This window comes from Lepidochelys kempii, chromosome 6 (genome assembly GCF_965140265.1).
Source record: "Lepidochelys kempii isolate rLepKem1 chromosome 6, rLepKem1.hap2, whole genome shotgun sequence".
NCBI classification, from domain to species: Eukaryota; Metazoa; Chordata; order Testudines; family Cheloniidae; genus Lepidochelys; species Lepidochelys kempii.
The window spans coordinates 9,548,024-9,567,927 of NC_133261.1; the positions used below are offsets into that span (position 1 = coordinate 9,548,024).

Sequence of the window (19,904 nt, forward strand, 5' to 3'; positions counted from 1 at the left end):
GAAGCTATTTCCCCACCCATTCAAGAATACAAGAGTCACCAAAGAAGACGACATTTTGTATATGAGGCACGGGAGAATCTCATAAGAGACCCCAAACAACAATTCAAAGCTGAATTCTTTAACCGGGTGCTAGACTGTGCGATACAATCCGTTGCAGAACGTTTCATGCAGCTCAAGGATCACAGCAGCATATTTGGGATGTTGTAGGATGTTCCCTCCTCACTGTACTGTACTCCTCACTGTACCTGAAGAAGACCTAAACCAGCAATGCAGGGCACTAGAGACCGTGTTGACACATGACGACATGTGCGATATTGATGCAAGTGATATAGGTGATGAACTGAAAGCCCTTTTCAGATACATTCAACAGGATCAACTCCAAAGGCTGTTCTGGAATATGCATGCACAAATAAGATGACCACCATCTTTCCAAATTATTTTGTGGCTCTGTGCATACTTCTAACACTTCCTGTAACAGCTGCCAGTGGAGAACACAGCTTCTCCAAGCTGAAATTAGTAAAATCACATCTACGCTCCACAATGACCCAGGAGAGGCTAGTCGGCCTTGCAACCATCTCAATAGAGTATGAGTTGGCCCAGACTGTGGACCTTCAGGAAGCAGAAGCAGTTCAAATCTCTGCAACTAAGAAGGCACGGAAGCACCACTTTGATTATTCAAACATCAAAATGCCAGTGTTAACTTTCAAATGCCTGAACAGCAAATGTAACTTTTCTTGTCTGCATAGTAAAGTGTACTGACAATTTTTGAACAAGACATTTAAAGTTGTTAGTTCTCCTTTATTGGGGTAGGTAGCAGAGCAGTACCACGGGCGGAGTAGAACAGAAAGAAGGCAGAATTGAGACCTTTCAAAGTTTTGGCCCAAGCAAGGGGGCATAGGGGTGTCATTTGAGCTCCCCGCCTGATAGGGTGACCAGACAGCAAATGTGAAAAATCAGGAGAGGGGGTGGGGGGGTAATAGGAACCCATATAAGAAAAAGACCCAAAAGTCGGCACTGGCCCTATAAAGTTGGGACATCTGGTCACCCTAATGCCTGAGGTGCCAAAATGTTGTGGGCCGGCCCTGCCGGCAGGTGCAGTGTATTGAATAAAACAAACACATACAAAACAGGATGTGATTGAAGAGAATTAGTCATTAAATAACTTATTTCTCTTCTGTTTATCTTGATGGAGGTATTAAATCAGGAATCACAGACTCTGCGAGCCCCAAAGCTGTGGGAGAAAGGTGGCATAAATCCCGAGTTGGAATTAGACTTTCAACAAACCAGAGAGCCGGAGGAGACAGACCTTCCCCAAGACAATGTCCTCTTATCGCCCTTTGTTCTGTAGTGGCAGTGAACATGGTTAGAAGAGATTGGCACTGCCAGGTGTGAATGGGGCTTGTGAGAGTGAACTATTTTCATTGTATTCTGCAGATAATATCGCTCAGATTCAAAAGGAGATGCCGAGTTAACTCGAGCTACACCTTATGCATTGCCCTAACTCGACTCCTGTCCACACAGAAAAACCCTTAAGATGTGCTGCTAATAACTCAAGTGAGCTGGCCCCTCGGGGCACAGGCTAAAGCCTAAGTTAGCACAACTCACCAGCTAACATGATCTTTCTGTAGTATGGATGCACGCTAGCTGCACTTGAGTGCTTCTAATTCTCCAATGCCTTCCCACTCTTCCCCCTGTGTCCCAAGAAAGGACAGACAAGTTCTCCCACCATCCACTGGGAAAGAATCCATACAGTGGCTCAGCTCACTGCTGGGCAAAGAGCATTGGGATGAGCTCCTAAAAGTCTCAGTGCCCCACCTGAGTGAGTGTAGTGCCAGTCTGGAAACAGCAGGACCTTTGTTTATTCACAGTGCGGCTCTTCTCATGTGAGAGAGGCTGACTCAAGCCCAGTAACTGAGTGTAGAAAACTCAGGTTAACTCTGCAGTGAAGACAAAGCCTCAGATCTTTCAGCTGACAGGGATCTATTCTACCACAGTGGTTCTCAACTGGGGGGTCTGTGGCCCTGTTGGAGGGGGGGTGTCACAACAATAAAGAGAGACTGGGAGTGGCTACGTCATTATGGAAGGTAGCCTATTTCCCCTTGTTTTTTCCTACCCACCCCCCCGACGTTCTGGTTAAACTTGGATTTAAACTTGGAGAGCGGTCAGTTTGGATGAGCTATTGCCAGCAGGAGAGTGAGTTTGTGTGTGTGGTTTTTGGAGGGGGGTGAGGGGATGAGAGAACCTGGATTTGTGCACAAAATGGCCCACCTTGATTATCATGCACATTGTGAAGAGAGTTGTCACTTTGGGTGGGCTATTACCAGCAGGAGAGTGAGTTTGTGTGGGGGGGTGGAGGGTGAGAAAACCTGGATTTGTGCTGGAAATGGCCCAACTTGATGATCACTTTAGATAAGCTATTTCCAGCAGGACAGTGGGGTGGGAGGAGGTATTGTTTCATGATCTCTGTGTGTATATAAAGTCTGCTGCAGTTTCCACGGTATGCATCCGATGAAGTGAGCTGTAGCTCATGAAAGCTGATGCTCAAATAAATTGGTTAGTCTCTAAGGTGCCACAAGTCCTCCTTTTCTTTCTCCCTACACATTTACTGTAATAACTCTAACTTCCCTTTTAACTAGAAATCCCCCTGCATTCAGCTTCCCTCAGTGCTGTTACAGCCTCTCCCACCCCAGCAGTTACCGAGCTGTGGCCCGTTGTGCCTGGGCACCCCAGCAGGAGCCACCGAGGTTCAGGGCTCCCTGGAGCCTTTTTACTGCCCCAGCGCCCCCATCCCCTGTGCTGAGCTGCTCGGAGAGTGCAAACCTTTCTTCTAGACTGGATGGATGTTCTTCAAACTGTTATTAACATGAAAGATCAGTGAACTGAGGGTGTGTCTGTGTCTCTCCAGCCTCTCGCTCTCCAAAACAGAGGACTGTATGTTTCTGAGCGTGTCTTCTCTCAGTTCGGAGACGTTCCTTCACATTCCCAGGCCAGGCCGTATCGGTAGCAGTCAGAGAGACGGGGGTCAATGGCAGCAGGAGGGGACGGCTCTCTTTCACTGAATGAGAATGTGGGAGGCTTGCAACCCATGAAACAAAGAGCTAAAAATAATGAGGTGATTTATGAAAGGGGCCCCCGCTGTTACCCCAGCATTATGACTGAGACTGGGGTATGAATGAAGCCCAGTTTGTCCTCCCTTACAGGGGGGATCCCAAGCGTGTGACAAATGCTCCAGACCTCTCCCCTGGAGCCCCACAGAGGGGGAGCTGCAGTGACTGGGGCCTCTTGTACCCAGCTCTTGCCCCACCCTGCGCAGCACCAGAGCCTCCCGCTTCCCCTGCCGGCTCTGGGCCCAGACCCCTCCCTGACCCTGCAGCCTGGGCTCCCAGCACAGCCACAGCCCTGCCCAGGGGTCTGCAAGCCCTGAGGAGCCCTTTATAGCCCCCCCGGCACCCAGGCCAGCCCCTGATTGGCTGCTCCATTATCCTCTGTGCAAATTAGCTCCCACCCCCGAGGCTAATGAGGGCCCAGGTGGCTGTAAGGGGGGAGGGGAGCTTGGCATGTCCTGGGGTGACAGTTAAACCGACACAGCAGAGTCACCCTGTGGAGCTGGGGGTCACTAGGGAAGGGAGGGGGCAGTTCAGGGGGGGGCTGAGGTGCAGGAGGGGCTGCAGGGGTCAGGAGGTGGGTTCAGGGGAGCAGAGGGCGTTGGGGGTTCATACAGGGCTCATTAGGGGGACTGAGGAGGGGGCCAGAATGGGGGAGGGGCAGAGTCCAGGCACGGGGTAGATTTGGGGGGCAGAGTTGAGGGGATTGTTGAGGAGGGGGAAGTTCAGGGGCAGTTTACAGGGGTCAGTGTTGGGGAGGGGGAGAAGTTCAGGCTGACTCCCTCCCTCCCCAAGGCAGGGCTGTGGGGCACAAACTGGCTTTATTAGCAGGCAAGGACTTTCTCCTCCTCCCAGCCCCATGCGGTTTGGGGCTGGGGGCACAGAGGTTGGAGCAGGGGAGGGGTGTTATCAAGCCAAAGGGCGGGGGGTTGTTTGCTTCAGGGCAGGGAGCAGAATGGGGCGGGTGCCGTCCAAAGGGCAAGCGAAGGAGATGGAAGCAGGAGGCGGCAGGTGGCAGTTCAGGGGGCATGAGGGGGAAAAGGCTTTTTGGGGGTGATTGAAGGGCAGGAGGTGCAGGGCGAGGCAGGGTGTCAGGAGGCGGATTCAGGGGAGTAGAGAGGATTTGGAGGGGTTAGTAGAAGACCCATGGGGAGATTTGTGGGGGGAGGGTGTGGGAAAGGTCAGATTACAGGAACTGTTGCTGCTTCCCCCTGCCCCCCCTCCCCCCAAATCAGCCCAGCTGGGCCCCTCTGCCCTGGGGTGGGGAACTCGCACGATGGGGCTGCTTGCACTGCAGCCCCAGCCCCTGCTAGGGTGCCCAGATAGCAAGTTTGAAAAATCGGGACAGAGTGTGTGGGGGGGGTAATAGGCACCTATAGAAGAAAAAGCCCTGAATATTGGGACATCTGGTCACCCAAGCCCCTGCAGCGTCCCTGCCCCAGGAGACCTGTTGCCTCATCACCCCCAGGCCGAGCTGTGGGAAGGGAGACCTGAGCCGCCCCAAGGAGGGAGGCCGGAGAGCCTCAGTGCAGCAGCAGAAGGGGAGAAGAGCCCAGTGCTGGGAGCATCGGAGAGACAGAGCCCATATGTGAGGTGTAAGAATTGGATGGGGAGAGGTGGGAATTAATGATCACCTGGAGAGTGGGAGGCCCTGAGTGGCAACACTAGGATTGGTCGTGTTCTGTGTGTTTATTATTGACCTGGAATAATGGACTAAAAACTTGAGATAGGAAAACTTGCCCGGGCCACCGAATTCTTTTGTTTGGGTGGATTGTGAGTAATTTCAAAAAGAGCTTGATAATGTCAGGCAACATTCAATGTGTCTGTGCAAGGTGCTGCCTTTCAAGAAGGCTGACTTAAGAAAATTCAGGGAGTTGGTAGGTAAGATCCCTGGGTAGCAAGTCTAAAGGGAAAAACAGTTCAAGAGTTAGCAGTTTTCCAGAGACATTTTTACTTGCCTGTAGCAAGGCGAAGGCTCACCGGCATAGCGCCTCCTGCTGGTCATCTTGGAAGTTAGCTCTTCAGCACTGGGAGCCCCCTCTGCAGGCTGGTGTCTTGCCTGCCTTAGGGCCCCCATATCCCTCCTGGACCTCAGTGCCCTTTTACCTTGGGGTGCTGCCCCCTAGCTGTACCCCCACACTCTGGGTCTCCCCTCCCAGGGGAACCCCCAACCCTCTAAACCCACCTTGCCTCAGTGGCTACTGCCAGTCATCATCTAGCCCCTGCTCACTGGGGCAGACTGCAGTCTGTAATGGCTACTCATCATTGGCGAGGGGGTAGGACCTGCTGCCTTTGCCTATCCCCAGGCTGCCCCTCTGCCTCCCCAGTACCTTTCTTAGGCCTTCAACAAGGCCTCAGCCTGGGGATTTAACCAGGCTGCTGCTCCCCAGCTCCCTTTGCCCTTCCCCAGCACTGCTCCACTTCAGGTACATTGCTCCCAGGCAGCTAGCCCTTCTTCCTCCAGGGCTAGAGTGATACTCCTCTCACTTCTGGCCCCAAGCCCTCTTATAAGGGCCAGCTGGACCCTGATTGAGCTGGCCACAGCTGTGGCTGCTTCCCAAATCAGCCTAGCCCAGCCACAGCCCTCTCCAGGGATGCTTTTAACCCCTGTTTTACTGGAGTGGGGCAGTTGCCCCACTACAAGGCCTAAAAGCAAACTATTCCACTGCATAGGAAAGATAGGAAGTATAGCCAGAGACCATGCTGGCTTAACCAGGAGATCCTCAATGATCTAAAAATCAAAAAATTGTTGTACGTAAAGTGGAAACTAGGTCAAATTACGACAAAGGATGAACATAAATAACACAAGTATGTAGGGACAAAACGAGAAAGGCCAAGGAACAAAACAGATCATAGCTAGAGACTTAAAGGGTGACAAGAAAACATTCTACAAATACGTTAGAAGCAAGAGGAAGATCAAGGACAGGGTAGGCCCATTACTCAATGAAGAGGGAAAAAACAATAACCGAAAATGTGGAAATGGCAGAGGTGCTTAATGACTTCTTTGTTTCAGTGTTCAAGAAGAGGGTTAGTGGTAATTGGACATCTAGTATACTGAATGCCAGTGAAAATGAGGTGGGATCCGAGGATAAAATAGGAAAAGAACAAGTAAAAAATTTAGACCAATTAGATGTCTTCAGGTCACCAGGGCCTGATGAAATGTATCCTAGAATACTCAAGAAGCTGACTGAGGAGATATCTGAGCCATTAGTGATTATCTTTGAAAAGTCATGGAAAACGGGAGAGATTCCAGAAGACTGGAAATGGGCATCTATAAAAAGGGAAATGAGGACAACCTGGGGAAATACAGACCAGTCAGCTTAACTTCTGTACCTGGAAAGATAATGGAGCAAATAATTAAGCTCTAAATTTGCAAACATCTGGAAGATAATCAGGTGATAAGTAATAGTCAGCATGGATTTGTCAAGAACAAATCGTGTCAAACCAACCTGATAGCTTTCTTTGACAGGGTAACGAGCCTTGTGGATGGGGAGAAGCTGTAGATGTGGTATATGTTGACGGTAGTAAGGCTTTTGATGCAGTCTCACCTGACCTTCTCATAAACAAACTAGGGAAAGACAACTTAGATGGAGCTACTATAAGATGCGTGCAAAACTGGTGGAAAACCATTCCCAGAGAGTAGCTATCAATGGCTAACTTCCTGTCAGGGTGGTTAAGCACTGAAATAAATTGCCTGAGGGGTTCTGGAATCTCCATCAGTGGAGATTTTTAAGAGTAGGTTAGACAAACACCTGTCCGGGAGGATCTAGATAATGCTTAGTCATGCCATGAGTGCAGGGGACTGGATTAGATCAGTGGTTCTCAGCTGGGGGTCAGTGAGCCCTTTCAGGGGGGCCGCGGAGCCCCACGGCTGAAACCTGGAGCCCCAGAGCTGAAGCCTGCCCCCCCCTTCCCCCTAAGCCAGGAGCGGTGCGGGTCTGAAGCCAGTGGGCCCCCTGCTCTAGTTAGGAGCGGCGCGGGGCTGAAGCCCGCGGTGCCCTCCCCATCCCCCCCAAGCCAGGAGTGGCACAGCCAGAAGCTAGGTGGGGCTGAAGCCGGCAGGGTCCCCACACCCCCTCCAAGCCAGGAGCAACGCGGTGCTCGAGCCGACAAACCTCCCCTCCCCCACAAGCCAGGAGCAGCAGGGAGGCTGAAGCCAGGAGTCCCAGTGACTTGCCCCTGAAGCTGGGCATTGCACTGGAAGCCCCCCTGCCTGCATACAGCCCATAGCTACCCCCTGCCTGCACCCTGAGCTACCCCCTGCCCATACACAGCCCTTAGCTATCCCCTCCCTGTACCCTGAGCTACTCCCCTCATTTCACACAGCCCCTAACTAACCTCCTGCCCGCACCTGAGCGGTTTTAAAACTTTTTGAACTGAGTCCCCCCTTTCAGTTACATTTTTGGTTGCATCCCCCCAGAGCCCAGACAAGCTGGGTGCCCTCCTGAGCGAGTCAGGGGGTGGAGATGGCACATCCTCCCTGGACCCTGCTGTGTGGAGCTGGGATGAGCCATGCCAGGCCTTCCTTACCCCCCCGCCACCAAAAAAAAATTGAAGTAAAACTATGCCTATGCCCAAGTGTGTCCCCCTGGCCTGGAGCCCACGCTTACCCCCTGCCGGGCCCTCTTGTTCTTATAGGATGTTGAATGGGGCCACAGCAAGAAAAAGGTTGAGAACCCCTGGATTTGATGATCTCTCAAGGTCCCTTCCAGTCCTATGATTCTATGTGGAAAGGAACAATTGAAACCGGGTGACATGGGCAAATCCACTGAGCAGCTGGGCTGACAGATAGAGTACGGCAACTGCGTGGCATGTGGCAATGAAGAGAAGAGATTCCCCCGTGGGACAGTACACGGAGCCACTGCCCAATCCAGCTACACTCACAGCCCCACTGCCGAGAAGGGACACAGAGAGGGAGTGTCACGGGTTGGGGTCACTACAGAGAGTTTGGGCCATCAGTGTTGTTACTGGGGATTTCTAACCCTACATATTTCGGTCTGTTTGTGTGTATGTGTGTATAGTTATCTAATTTCCCTTGTAACTGTGGAAAATCCAGTCTTTGGGTTGGGGTTGAACTGCTTCACCTGGGGGTTGCTCCATTGACTCCACAGCTGGCCCTGCCTATCCCACCACAGCGGTTACTAACTTGTGCCGCATTGGGTCTCCACCCCCCCACCCCCTCCCCAAGTGAGAGCTCAGGGCTCCATGAAATGTTCTCACTGTTTAAATGAGAAAACAAAGCCCATTTTTCATGAGGTCAGTCGTTCTTATCAGCATCAGGCCTCTCAGAAGGGCTCATTTAAATGTTAAGGGGTCCTGTATTGCTTGGGATCTTGGGTTTGTACTTTGGAAGCATCACATCTCCTGAAATGTTTGCTGACCTCACCCACTATCCTTCCTCTCAGGGCTAAATAAAACAAAAAGTTTCAAGGCAACATTTCAAAATAAATAAGCCACCACAAAAAAGTCTGTTCCCAAGTTTATTTTGTTTAACTGTAAATGGTTTTCTGTTGTTTCTTATGCGTGATTACATTAAAACAAGAATACTAATTTCTTAATGCACAATAGGGAGAGTAAATGACAGTCATGCTCTAAATATAGCAGTTTAATTGTCTTCAACAGATTCTTATTTGGGGGGGAGAGACTCAGTTTAAACACTCAACATACATGCCAATCATTTATCTGTGTTTACAGCCTATTCTAAAGTAATTACTTCCTACTATGTAATACTCAGGTCCTGAATCTGCCCTTGTCTTCAATAAAGAAAGTTTCACTGATGTAACTTAGGCTATGTCTACACTGTCAGATGTACAGCTCCAGGAGCTGCAGTGCCCCTCAGAGAGCGCTGCAGGGAAAGCGCTGCTGTGTGTTCACAATGCCAGCACAACGGCAGCTCTTGCAACGGCCACAGAGCAGTGCATTGTGGTAGCTATCCCAGCATGCAAGTGGCTGCAACATGCTTTTCAAATGGGGTGGTGTTGGGTGGAGTGTGACAGGGAGTGTGTTGTGTGTATGTGGGGGGAGAGAGAGTGGGTTTGGGGGGGGGATGAGAGCATGTCAGCATGCTGTCTTGTAAGTTCAGACAGCAGCAGACTCCCCTCTTCCTGCCTCTCAAGCAACATTCCACAGTAATGGTTTGCTTTGTCCCAGAGCAGATAAGCATTCCAGCTGTCAGAAACGGCGCTTTGAAAGGACATATCCGCATTCCTACAGCCGATTCCAAACAATGACAAGAGTGGCCACTTGACTTAAGGGGATTAGGGGACGTTTCTGGAGGCGGATCAGAGCGCAGTAATGCAACACCTCGTTCACACTGACGCTGGGGCGTTTCAGCCGAGATGCACCAAGCATTATGCTTCTGGTGGAGGTGGATTTCCAGGGGCACTCCCGCTACAAAGTCCAGGTGCTCTACGTGCCTTGACAGTGTGGATGGGTCATGAGTTAGGGTGCCCGGGGTTGCTTTTAATGCACTCTAACTCACAAGTGTAGCCAAGTCCTTAGTGATTTTCAGCTATTAGGCTGGGCAGAAATGCTGTCCTGCCACAAGTAATTGTCAGCTCTTTTGAGCACTTAAAATAACAAAAGGCCCTATCTCCTGAACAGTGGGGAGAAACAGGTTAAACCAGACCAGGGACCCTTAGGGAGAGTTCACTCCTCCTGGCAGAGATACCTCTCCTCACCCCTCTTACTTTCGCAGGAGTCAGGCATTCAAGCACCTGGCTTAATGAGTCCTTTCAGCTGAGGGTGACCCCTCATTTGAGACAGGTTAAGCACAATTCTGCTCCCCTTTACTTATACAATAAATGCAACAACACTGACAACAACATTTCACTACCCCTTCATTCAGTACTAAAGTGATCTGTAACCCAACACAAGTCAATATTGATCACTTTGAGCAACACCTCTATATCTGCTGGATATCTAGGCAGAGTAGGTGAGTTCATGTAAATACAATTTCCTCCTAAAGTCTCTCCCGCTCCCAGCTAGCTGTCATGGGAGAACTCATTCGGACCCTGTTTACATAGTTATGTTAGGAAGAAGCTTCTCCTCTAAAAACGTTTCTATACAATTTCCATTAGATGGTTTCTTGCACCTCCCACTGAGACATCTTGTAATGGCCACTGTCAGAGACAGGATGGATCACTGGTTTGATCCAGTACAGCAGGGAGATGAGATACCGAGCTAGATGGCCTTTAGGTCTGATCCAATACAGCAAGGATGTGGGATACTAGGCTATATGGGTGATTGGTCTGATCCAGTACTGCAGAGAGGTGGGGATACCAGGCTAGATGGGCTGTTATTCTGGTTCAGCAAGGACACAGGGATACATGGACTATCAGTTTGCTTTGGTATGGCTGTTCCTGTGCAGCAGCCTTGCACTAACTGGAAGAAGTGACCTGCAATTGATTTTTTTTTTTTTTAGTTTTCAATTTAAAAAACGGTATAGGCTGTCAGATTGGTTCATATTCCATTTTTTAAAATTAAGGGTTTTGTTTTGTTGAAGTGTATCCTATTTAAAGAGACTCTTGGCATGTCTATTATTTCATGTAAAACACTTCCTTTAGGCTCTTCAGCGCCTGCTCTTTAGTTAGATTTTTCCAGTCTCCTGGAAGATCTGCTGCTTTAGCACCATACGCTCTAGCTAACTGGTCACTGAATGATTTGAAAACAAATTTCCTGAAATCAGAAGCATCAATATTGGGACCAGTCTGAATGTGCCAGTCTGGGTAGTAATGGCGGTAATCTTTGAAAGGCTGAAATTTCCCATCTGCGGCTGCAGTTTGGAATTCACGATTGGAAACCACATCAGAGGAGCATATGGAATGCTCAAGCTTTTGTGAATCACAATCCCTGAAGTTCCCTAACCCTTCGGGTCGATGGACTGATACAAAATGCTCTTTATGGTCAGTGCCTCCTGCTTCACAGGGGGCTTCACAGAACGGACACTGCTTCCCACAGCCAAACACTCGCTTGAAGATCTCATCCTGGGGTTTCACTGGCAGGCTGGAGAGTTTGGTCTCAAGTTCCAAATGATTAAACTGGGTTAAGATTTGTTGTTCCAGCTCCAGAAGGAAGATTTCAATGTTACCAGAAAGCTGCTCAATTTTTGCTGTGGTTTTAAACTGTACTCCAACTAAGCTATTGCTGGAAATGGCCAGGTCCTGCTGCAGCTCTTTGCAAAAGCTGTCTAAAAAGGCAGAAACTGTGTTATTGTTTTTATTTATGGAGTTTTTCAGAACTCCCTTGATTTTATTTATTATTCTGGATAGAATCCCTTTCTCCAAATCCCTCAAACTTGCCTTCCCTCCATAGTGGTCTATCAGACATCTCTGTATCCAGGATTTGACAAACTCTTCATAGTTACTTATCTATTTCACATAGTTGTCAAAGTTCATCTCTTCCAGCAGCTTCTTTAGCAAAAAGAACTGAAAGAAGCTTCGGCTGGTGTATTCAAGGGCCTGTTCACTGCTGAGAAAATTGTCAACTATTTCTAGTCCGAGCCTTTTGTTGACATAACCCACCAGGGCAGGTTTGAGACACTGATCACAGAAATTCCTCGCCCTCGTTTGGCTCTCTTTCTTTTCCAAATGGAGATCAGTAAATATGGAGAAATAATGAGGTTTCAGCTTCTCCAGATGTTGCTGAGGATCATTTTCTTTGATAAAATCTTCATGCATCTTCTGAAATGCCCAAGCTGCTTCCCCCAAACGTGAAGCTTCAGGTCAACTTCAAACAAAGGAGAAGTGTGAAGTTTCTCAATCTCCTCCTCTTTTAACCTCTCATTAACCATATGCAGCAGTTCTCCACAATAGGTTTCATCATAGTCTGTTTTGGATTTAACTTTTTCTTCAATGTATTTCTTGCATTCAGTCATTAAAGATAGAGCAAGCTCTTCAGTTTTACAGTAACATTCCTGTGAGAAGTATTCTGCAACTGCTCTGGTCCATTTTAGGTTTAAGTATTCCTTCTTCATTGTGAAAGACTTCATTCTATAATCCAGCAGGCTTTTTGCATGTTGCAGTATCTGTCTGACAGCACCCCCTCTGTGCTTCAGATCCTTTCTCAGCTGGAGATCCATATCTTGAACAACTTGACATTTCTGTAAAGTACAGAGCGTTAACTCTGACAAGGTTTCTCGCCACATCGTTTCAAATTCTTTTTTCAGTTTCTCATTGTCTAGTTTATCTTCTCTGTTTCGGCATTCAGCCAAGAGTCTGTCAACTTCCCCTTCAATTTTCTGCTTGTACCCAGACTGGATATTGTCTATCTTGTGCTGTCCTCTTCGTATTCGAATTGCTTCCTCACAGTTACTGCTTGAATAATTTTCAAGTTCTCTTTTGAGGCTATTTGCGCTCCTTTTGAAATCTTCTCTGTACTTTTCTATCAGGTTCAAATTTGGAGCTTCACCTTTAAAATACTGTTCTAAGTTATTCAAGAGCTTCTGTTCTCCCTGCTGTAGCTTCCCTTGTGCTTCCATTTTTAAGCTGTGAAAGAGATCACCCTCTAGTGTCTCTGGCAGCTGATTCTGGATAAAAGTTTCTTTTTCAGATATCCAGAGATACATCTCCTTGCGGAAACCTCATTCCCATTCAGAATACTTCACAGACAGCTGGTGATAGGCTTCAGCTACAAGGCTGTTTCTAAAGCTAAAGATGAAGTTCTCATGTTTCACTGACTTCCACAGGCTCTTCAACCATACAATAAAATCAGGAATATCCTTTCCAGCTCTTTTCCGTGAACGGTTCTCTATGAATTCAAACAGGTATTTCTTTAGCTCACACACACTCTCACTGTATCCAGTGTTTACGGGAGCCATGAGAGGGACTCCATGCCGCAAGCCAGGCATGTACCAATTGTGTTTTTCTGGGTCATACTCCATAATATCAGAAAATGTCATTTCCCTGCTTTGCTTTTCCATCCTTGCTGCAGCTTTGGTCATTTCATTCAGCTGCTCCAGGAGGTGTTTCCTGTCCCTCATATTTTGATCATGAGCAGACACATCACTGACATTCTGGTGCACAAACTGGCAGTTTGGCTGTTTTCCTATTTCCTCCATTCTGAGAAATGCATGGACCACAATTTGCAGAACATCCTTCATTTCTGTGGCATTCTCCATGGCCATGTTAACGATGGTGATGTCACTCAGTCCAATCACCAGAGTGGCCAGCTCATTGTCATGTTGATAACTGTCTTCCAGTGCTGTTAGTTCAGGGGCCTTCAGACCTTCAGTGTCTATCACCAGGATGAAATCACAGCCAAGCAGCTCCTGAACAGCTTCTGTAACTTTAATGAGTGTCATGAACGCTCCTCGCGTACATCGATCGCTACTCACTGCAAACTGCAGGCCGAACATGGTGTTGAGAAGAGTGGATTTCCCAGTGCTCTGCACTCCCAGCACTGTTATAACCACCATTCTGGATCTACCCCCTAGTCTGATATGGAGATGAGTTAGAACATCTACTACCCAGTTCATGGGGATGTTGGAGGCATCTCCATCGATCAGCTCCACAGGAAACCCTTCCAGCATCAGGTCAGCTGCTGTGCATGGGAGATGGGAGAATTGTCTTTGGCTTTCTTCCATTTTCCCTTCTTTATCCAGGCTAAATTTCATCCATTTCAGAAAGTAATGTTTCTCCACTGGATTCAACTGTACTATTCCATTGATAAACTTAGTCAAACCATTAGTACGGTCACACTGATTCTGCTGTCTACGTATCTCTAACCATTTCTGTTTCAGTGCAGATTTATAGTCTTCAATGGCCACGTCCCCTTGCCTTTTCATTAGGCACATCTCTTTTTCCAATTTAGCCAAGTTTTTCCATGGGTCTCCTTGCAGGCTCAGCATTTCCCTTTTGTATTTTGCCCCATCTCTTATTTCTGCAGTGATTTCTTCAGTATATTTCCTCGCACACTGACATGCCTGACACTCCTCATCCACCTGGATTCCCAGGTCACGTGCCGTCACAGCCATGGCTCCCAAACTCACTGTCTTCGGAGATGAATTCACTATGGTTCCTATGGTGGACTTCACCTTTTTCCACAAATCCTGCATTATTCATGATACTATCTTTCACCAGTACTAGTGATTTGCTCAGTTTCAACACTGAGGACAGCTTATTAAGAAATCCCAGAGTTTCTTTGGGTTTCTTATTCTTGCAGTTGAGGATGAAGTAATATTTAGAGCTGGTTTTTTTCAGAGATGACAACAGCTCGTATTCTTTCTCACCGATGCTCTCGGTAACTATGAACACTGCGGAGGAGACCGCTGTTAAAAAGCTAAACTGTAGCCAGTGGGACTCAATGTCTCCATGCAAATTTGTAACTGCAATGGGTTCTGGGAAAAGATCAGAATTTTCCGTCCCCCCAGGGAAATACCAGGAAATCTCAACCAGCCCATCTGCGATTTTCTGAAGGAAGTTCCCAGACTCCATGTCCCGATGGAAAAAGAAATCATGGTGCTGCTGGGAGGGGCTGAGAACCTCATTGAGGAGTTGGGACTTGGAGAAGCTGTAGCTCCCCATCCACACAAAAGAAATCGTTGGCATTTCTGTGAGCACCAGGCTCTCCTCTCTGAACCCTCTGCTCTCTGCCAGGGAGTGCGGCCTCCACTTCCTCACAATGTCCCTCATGGCCCACAGTAATAGGGTGCCCTTGGGGGTGTTGAGGGTGGGTAGCACCAGAGGGAGGGCAAACTGGCACATGGACATTTTGGACAGGATCTCCTGCTGTAGGAAACTGAGCAAAGCAGAACAGCACAAAGAACATCAAGAGATTGCAGAGAAACTTTCATCTCAGTGTCACTAAAACAGAAACTGCCATCAGTATGCAGTTTCTCCTCATAATCATCCATTTCTTCTGCAGGAGCCTTGTGCCCAATGCTTGTATTTCTGGCCGTCCCATTCAGAGCTATGACCTTCCTCAGGAAATGCCAAGGTAAATCACCTAATGCCTCTGGAATCCTGTTCTTGATGCTTTCTGGGCAGATCTCCAAAACATCCCTCAGCCTGATCTTGATGCTTCTGTGCTTCTCCAGGTTTAATCTGGACAGAACATCTTGAAATGCTTTACTTCTTTCTGCAGAAGGAAGTTAAAACAAACCAAAATTTCAGAGTAGAAAATGGTGACTTTATATACAGTTTACTCATTCCATAGACAGCCTGATGTTTGTAATTTAAAGAAAAGCAGTACCCAGTAAGTAACAGATGACTTATACATCCTGGATTCAATTCTTCTCTTACTTATATTGGTTTAACAAAAATGAAGCCAATGGGATTACTTCCATGCAAATAAAACATAGTTCTGGCCCACTTTGAACTCCACTAGGTTGGTTTGCATTGTTTGATCCCAATCCTTATCCTCAGCGCAGTGCAAAGTCCACTTTAAAATGGCTTAAGTGGCCAACTGAGAATTTCCTCGAAAATCTTCCAGTATAACCAGCTCTATGACATCCCAGCTCACAGCTACTGGAGGAGGGGGCATAGACTCAGGACCCTGTCTCTGTGGTGATCCCAGAAGCTGGAATGATCCCTTGGCTGCTCTAAGCTGCTGCTCAGGATCAGACTGGTGCCTGGCAGTCTGAGGATCAGGTGGCTGTGATGGTAGCCTTCACCCCTCACCCTGAGCTGTGCTGGGCATCAATGGCTCATCCGGAGGATCTGACCCTTTATTTCCCTTTCAGCAGTCAGTGCAGATTACACCTTCTGGGAAGACTTATTTTTGATTTTCTTCATATCTTCCTCCATCTCTTTGCTGGGACATGTCTTTTACAGGTGTAGCTAACAGCACTGTGGCTTTGCTTACTTCCCAGCGACCAAATCAGTCCCTTCACTCACGCTACTTCCTCTGTCCTTTTGGGGAGCTGTGAGTACTGTCATTACTTACAAAGCAAATTTACCCACATTGCAACATGGGGAGCTAATGCGAAGACACCTCCAGGCCAGTCCTGGTACGGTAATGTCTCCAGTGCAGTGTTAGGGTATTTGGACCTGATAAACGATTAACCCATTTATTATGTGTTATAGAGACATTATTAAGGTCACAAGAGCAAACTATTCCACTGCACAGGAAAGATAGGAAGAGTGGCAAGAGACCATCCTGGCTTAACCAGGAGATGTTCCATGATCTAAAAATAAAAAAAAGAGTCCTACAAAAAGTGGAAACTAGGTCAGATTACAAAGGATGAATACAAACAAACAACACAAGTATGTAGGGGCAAAATTAGAAAGGCCAAGGCACAAAAGGAAATCAAACAAGCTAGAGACATAAACGGTAACAAGAAAACATTCTACAAATACATTAGAAGCAAGAGGAAGACCAAGGACAGAGTAGGCCCATTACTCAATGAAGACAAAAAAGCAATAACAGAAAATGTGGAAATGACAGACGTGCTTAATGACTTCTTTGTTTCGGTTTTCACCAAGAAGGTTGGTGGCAATTGGATGCCTAACATAGTGAACACCAGTGAAAATGGGGTAGGTTCAAAATAGGGAAAGAGCAAGTTGAAAATTACTTAGACAAGTGAGATGTCTTCAAGTCAATAGAGCCCAATGAAGTGCATCCTAGAATACACAAGGAGTTGACTGAGGAGATATCTGAGCCATTAGCTCTTATCTTTGAAAAGTCATGGAAGATGGGTGATATTCCAGAAGACTGGAAAAGGGCACATATAGTGCCTATCTATAAAAAGGGAAATAAGAAAAACCCAGGGAATTACAGACCGGTCAGCTTAACTTCTGTACCCGGAAAGATAATGGAGCAAATAATGAAGGAATCAATTTGCAAACATCTAGAAGATAATAAGGCAATATGTAATAGTCAGCATGGATTTGTCAAGAACAAATCATATGAAACCGACCCGATAGTTTTCTTTGACAGGGTGATGGCCTTGTGGATAGGGGGAAGCGGTAGATGTGGTATATCGAGACTTTAGTAAGGCATCTGATATAGTCTCAAATGACCTTCTCATTAAAAAGCTAGAGAAATACAACTGAGATGGAGCTATTATAAGGTTGGTGCATAACTGGTTGGATAACCATTCCCAGAGTAGTTATCAATGGCTCACAGTCATGCTGGAAGGGCACAACGAGTCGGCTTCTGCAAGGATCAGTTCTGGGTCTAGTTCTATTCAATACAGTCATCAATGATTTAGATAATGGCATAGAGAGTACACTTATAAAATTTGCAGACGATACCAAGGTGGGAGGAGTTGCAAGTGCTTTGGAGGATAGGATTATAATTGAAAATGATCTGGACAAACTGGAGAAATGGTCTGAGGTAACTAGGATGAAATTCAATAAGAACAAATGCAAAATATTCCACTTAGGAAGGAACAATCAGTTGGACATGTACAAAATGGAAAATGACTGCCTGGGAAGGATTACCGCAAAAAGGGATCTAGAGGTCAGAGTGGACCACAAGCTAAATATGAGTGAACCGTGTAAGACTGTTGCAAAAAAAGCAAACATCATTCTGGGATATATTAGCAGCAGTGTTGTAAGCAAGACATGAAAAGTAATTCTTATGCTCCAGTCCACGTTGATTATGCCTCAACTGGAGTATTGTGTCCAGTTCTGGGTGCCACATTTCAGTAAAGATGTGGACAAATTGGAAAAAGTCCAGAGAAGAGCAACAAAAATGATTAAAGATCTAGAAAACATGACCTATGAGGGAAGATTGAAAAAATTGGGTTTGTTTAGTCTGGAAAAAAAAAGACTGAGAAGGGACATGATAACAGTTTTCAAGTACCTAAAAGGTTGTTATAAGGAGGAGGAAGAAAAATTATTTTCCTATCCTCTGATGATTGGACAAGAAGCAATTGGCTTAAATTGCAGCAAGGGAAGTTTAGATAGGAAATTTTTCCTAATGTCCGAACTGTCAGGGTGGTTAAGCACTGGAATAAATTGCCTAGGGAGGTTGTGGAATCTCCATCATTGGAGATTTTTAAGAGCAGGTTAGACAAACACCTGTCTGGGGTGGTCTAGATGGTGCTTGGTCCTGCCATGAGGGCAGGGGACTGGACTTGATGACCTCTCGAGGTCCCTTCCAGTCCTATGATTCTGTAATGAAGCACCAGCTCTGCTTTAGTTTAGGTTGAGAAGCCCTTTCTACTTAAATGTTAATTCTTCTAAGTGCTGTAAGATCTCCATGCTTACTTGGACTGACTTGAAATTTGTTGTCTCATGGGGGAACAGGATAGGGTTAGTGACCCAAATTTTGGGGTCATTTGAGCAAGGAGTTCCCCAGACACAGCTCGTCAAAAACACAGCATTTTGCAAAATCAGCAGTCTTATAATGGAGGGGATTGTGCACCACAGAGCTCAACATCCCCTACTTGATCTCAGTCACTCAGCATTTATTTCAGCCAGTGTGTGGCACTCACTGCCCGTTTGAGGAAGCAATACTGAAAACATCTATTAAAGGAAACCTTTGGCTTTCTAGAAGACTGCATGCAAACACTCATGAGCCAAAGAGATTGAAACGTGCATGTGCTGTGAGCCTAGACAAGAGTCTTTCCAGACAGTCCACTCTCACAGTAGCTGGATGGCTCAAGTACATTTGAGCCCTACTCTACTCCACAGTATTAACAACCTTCCTCAGAATACCATCCTTGCCACAATGAATGTCACTTTCCTCTACACCAATATCCCTCACAATGACAGGATAGCTGCCTGCCCCAAATATTTAAAAGACAGTGGACAACCATCAATTATCCATCCCAAACACATAGCCAAACTCATCCAGTTCATCCTCGCCTGTCATAGACTTACCTTCAACAATAAACATTTTGTCCAAAGCATGAGAACAGCCAGGGGTACTAGGATGGCTCCCCAATATGCTAACCTCTTCATGGGTCATCCTGAAGAAGAATTTCTGGAGAAGTGCATCATGAAACCAGTGATATACCTGAGAAATTTTCATCCTATGGGAAGACAGCTTAAACTCCCTCAGACTTCCACCACAACTTCAACAACCACCACCCATCCATTAAACTCTCTCTGGAGCTTTCCCACACTAGCATCAACTTCTGGACACCACAATCAGCTTCAACAATGGAACCCTACAGACAACCATATACAAGAAACCCATGGATCACCACACCTACCTTCATAGATCTAGTAACCACCCCAACCATACCAAGAAATATGTTATTGAAAGCCACTCAGATACCACAGAATGTGCTCTGAGGAGAAAGTAAGTGATATATACCTTAATGAAGGGATAACCTATTTTTGTCAAGGTCCAAATTTCTTGGTCAAGGTATAGTCAAGGTCCAGACTCCAAGAAAAAAAAATTGAGAAACCCATAATGATAATAAACAAATAAAAACATTGTGGGATCCATTCAAAAGCATCTCGCAGTCCGGATTTGGCCCATGGTCCGCCTATTGACTATCCCTGGCTTAACACACTTGTTGTCGATATTGTGAAGGCCAAGACTATAACAGTGGTCAAAAAAGAGCTAGGTAAATTGATGGAAGATAGGTCCATCAATGGCTATTAGCCAGGATGGGCAGGGATGGTGTCCCTAGCCTCTCTTTGCCAGAAGTTGGGAATGGGTGACAGGGGATGGATCACTTGATGATTACCTTTTTGATTCATTCCCTCCGAAGCACCCAGCATTGGCCTCTGTCAGAAGACAGAATACTGAGCTAGATGGACTTTGGTCTGACCCAGTATGGCCGTTCTTATGTTCACTTAAAACCACCTTCACCAAACAAGGACACTCCATCAGAGAAGTAGATTGCATCATGCAACAGGCCACCCAAATACCCCAGGAGAACCTGCTTCAGTACAGAAATAA

At 46.8% G+C, this 19,904-nt stretch overlaps 1 pseudogene; it reads right to left on the reverse strand.

Annotated features, from left to right (window-relative positions):
* Positions 1–10,642: 10,642 nt before the first annotated feature.
* On the reverse strand, positions 10,643–18,887 carry LOC140912935 (up-regulator of cell proliferation-like; annotated as a pseudogene).
* Positions 18,888–19,904: the final 1,017 nt, after the last annotated feature.